Source organism: Trachurus trachurus (assembly GCF_905171665.1).
Source record: "Trachurus trachurus genome assembly, chromosome: 12".
Classification (NCBI taxonomy): domain Eukaryota; kingdom Metazoa; phylum Chordata; class Actinopteri; order Carangiformes; family Carangidae; genus Trachurus; species Trachurus trachurus.
Genome location: NC_139908.1, coordinates 11,772,111 through 11,775,968, shown reverse-complemented (window position 1 = coordinate 11,775,968; position 3,858 = coordinate 11,772,111). Strand labels below are relative to the sequence as shown.

The 3,858-nt window shown below is 39.1% G+C and overlaps 1 long non-coding RNA gene across 1 annotated transcript; it reads left to right on the top strand.

The window, feature by feature from the left end:
- Window positions 1-2,380: 2,380 nt before the first annotated feature.
- Window positions 2,381-3,858, top strand: LOC310994927. The gene is made up of 2 exons (XR_014595810.1): window positions 2,381-2,609; window positions 3,208-3,858. It is a non-coding gene; the product is annotated as an uncharacterized lncRNA (long non-coding RNA).

Sequence of the window (3,858 nt, the reverse complement as noted above, 5' to 3'; positions counted from 1 at the left end):
CAGAGTGTGTTGTTTGAGTTCAATCTGACTGGACTTTTACTCCCACATAGAAGCAGGAACATAATTATATAAAGAAAATAAACAATAGATAAGTGCTCTTTCTCTAACAGTCTTGTATAAACATTACATTTTATATCATTTGAATTCACAAAAACTTAATTTTCAACATAGTTTTAAAGTATAAATGAATATTGAACCAAATTAATCACAAAACCAATAGTTTCACAATTATTTGTTGTTAACCAGCCTTTTCCAACTGTGGAAATTCACCATTAAATTTACTCCAGTAGTGTATTTAAGCACAATTTTGAGTTCAGGTTCATTTTACTGACTATCACTTTAACTCCAGAGGAAGATATATTGTACAATCGACGCCATTTCTGTGACACCCATTAATATCTCTATAATACCTATGGACTTTTTCTATAATTGGATCATATTTTTGTACCTTTTCAACATATATGCAACATGAGTTACTAATGATATTTCAATACAATGTAATTTACATGGTGGTAATGTCTTTACCTGCAGTCACAAGAAGTTTACCTAAACTGCCTTATTGTTGCCTGTTCACTGACCTTTAAACCGTGCAGTACAGCCAGGTTTTGATTGTAACTCACTGAAACACCAGAATGGGCCTTTAAGTGTAGCACATGTGTTGCTATGAACCTGAACATATTTCCACTTGTGCCAACTCAGTTCTCTCACAGGCCACACGTTTGTCCCTTTTTTTTTCTTAAAAAAAGAAAGAAAAGCTTTTACTCCCATATGGACAGGGAGGCAGTTTTCATTTCTTCACATAGGTGGATTCTTGTAATCTAGCCAATTACAAGATCGGTTGATAAAAGCCACAGTTCAGAGAATAAATGTGAGCGTCCTGAGAAATTAATGAGATCTACAACTCTTTCTGTCGCTCTCTCTTTGTGTGTGTGTATTCGCACGTGGTGTGGTGAAGGGACCTCAGTTCATTCACTCAGACAATCTAGGAGTTATCAGCCCCAAGGACAAGCAAATAAAAGCCACCCTGCCTGTCCAGGGACATTTTATCAAGACCTCCTACCCTCGATCTGGTCACAAACAAACCAGCAGCCAACTCATCTGCAGATCCACCTTATAAAACATTCAAACAAAGGCACAAAGTGCAAATGAGTGTAAGTCTGTTCTCTGTTCTCTGATCAAACACACCTGTTAGGTTTCCTGTTAAAGATGAGACCGTTCTGGTAACGCTGAGGCCTCACAGCCCGACTGATTGTCATGTCTCTGACATGTCTCTGTTTCTGTGTTACGTCAGCGCTCTGACCTTAATGAAACCCTGACGGGAAGCTTAAGCAATAATGGACTGACCAGGGCTGATAGGAACATTAAAAACATTACATATTTTAATCATTTATACTTTCAATTTAGACTTTCAACTTTAATGTTCTTCAAATTTTAAAGGTACTCACCAGTATTTCTACAGTATTAAAAATCGCTGCAGCCCCCTTTTCTTTCCTAACATGCAGAGTGTGAAAGAGGGAGAACAAGTTTCACTGTGAAGTCTACAGACAACGGAGCTGATGGGCTGATTGGTTCAGTAGGTTTCATACTTTCATGCACAGTATCAATGCAGCTTACTGTGTCTCAGGTGATTAAAATTGCACTGCAATATTCTTTAATGCAGAAAGAGCAGGAACTTTAAATTACGGTGAACCACAATCGCCACAATTGTGGTAAAGGACTCAGACTCCAGACTACATCCAATTTCTCATGGACTCATGCGCAGTGTGTGCAGTGTGTGTGATGAATCATCTCAAGTTTCAGAGGGTGGAAACTGAGCAGAGTCGCACTATCAAACCTCTAGTTAAAGGGATGTTATTTCATCATCTGCCCTCTGCGTGACAGGTTTTATTATGAAACCAATACCAGGTCCTTGGTATAGCCCCATATTTAACTACTTTCTATCCATTAACTATTAACTACTAAGAATGTAGACAACCCTGTGTGAGTTGAGGAGATAAGTACAGATAAATACAGAGAGGATTGTGAACATATGGATTAAACACATTGCAAAAATGCTGACTTGACTCTTTGAGTTATTTTTGTTGTAGCGTATTGTATGGTTGTGTAAACTTTCTGTCTCCTCAACTCCACCAATCTCCATGTATTCTTACTTTTATCTCCTGTGTCATTGTCCGTCTCACTCTGACTTTCAGTCAAACTTTGCCATTAAGGCCTCTGTTGCCTCACCAGTTTTTTTTGTTTTTTTTTGGTCTACCCCTCCTCCACCCCTCACCCTCTACCTCTGGTCAGGGTCGATCAATACTTCCCCTGTAGCTTATCACTAATGTGGAACCGGCTGTTTGTCCAAACTCTGCTCTGTCTACATAAAGACTTGGACGGGACAGCGCCAAACCCAAACGCACCACGGATCACCTGGTGAACCTGCAGCTCTGCGGATGCACTACTGGACTTTTAACTGTTTGGCACAGAAAGACCTGGACACAGAGACATGACATGTTGGTGCAGGACGGAGTGAACTGGGAGAGGAGACAGTAGCTGGGAGAAGCAGGAGCTGGAGACTGACTGCTGGGTATGAATGAATGAAAATGGATCCGGTCTAGAAACTTGAGGTGAGTTGATTATTGTCCTGCAGCATGTCTCATCTGCACAAGTGATCATTTAACAGCCAGAAAGAAAATCTTCAGTGCCATAAATGTTATGTTATATAGTTAAAAACAGAAACAGTGAAGTTTATATTGAATTCATTTTGGCATAAAGTGTATAAAAACCTGTATATATCAGCCAAAGTGTTTGTAATATGGTAAAAAAAAAAAAAAAAAAAAACGGGGATGAGACAGGTGTTCTCTGACTTTCTCACACCTGTGAACACAGCTGCAGTCATCCCCACAATCAGCACAAAAACTCAGGGCTGGACTTTGGACACTTTGGATAAGCCATGAATATTTACTCAGCATTAATTTTCCACCACATGGTTTTCTGTGGTTGTTTTTTTCATATATAATTATTTTAGTGCATTAATGGGCAGACATTTAAAGAGCTACATGGCAAATCAAAAATTATAGCTTTGTTTTTTGTTTGATTTTAGGTTTTAGCCCATCATCAGTTTTCCATACCACCATTACACCATGTGGAGTTTGACTTTTTTTTTCTCCCTTGCTCCATTGCCACCACATCAACAAACTGCTTTTTGTTTTCTTTATTTCACAGGTCGTCCAGGCGCAACATCTCCATCCACGTACCTACTGCAAAATGTTTGTCCTCCAGAGCTGTGGAGTGTGACAATGGTGTTTGTGTCCTGTGTGTCAAACGCCATTATCACACTAAATAGCTACAGTGTGAAAAGGACCTCAGTGTGTTCCTCCATTTCCTGTTTGTCCTATGGCTTTTGTGCAATCTTTAGTTTAGATGTTTTTAGATTTGAAATAGTTTCTTTTAGACACATACTGCAAATGTTTCCACATATATCAATAGCTGCTATATTGTGGGACACATTGCACTGTGGGGAGTGCGGTGAGGGGGGCACAGATGGAAATAGACATAATGTGTTGACGCATCGTGCATGATCTCCAGCCTCTGAGTGTGACCTACTTCTTTTGCTTTTGAGGCGCTAATTTGTTGCTGCAGACCATCTCCTGTAAGTATAGACACAAATAGAGGAGTTATTTGTTTTCATCCTGCCACCATTTCCTTCACTGTCATCGACCAGCATGTAAACAGGTTGTCTTATATAATATGGTATTTTATATATGTGTGTGTGTGTAAAGTTTTCATCCATGCAAATTTTGTAAATAATAAACAAGTGTTTATTTTTTGTGACCTTTTGCACATAAAGGAAAATTAAACAGACACATGACATCC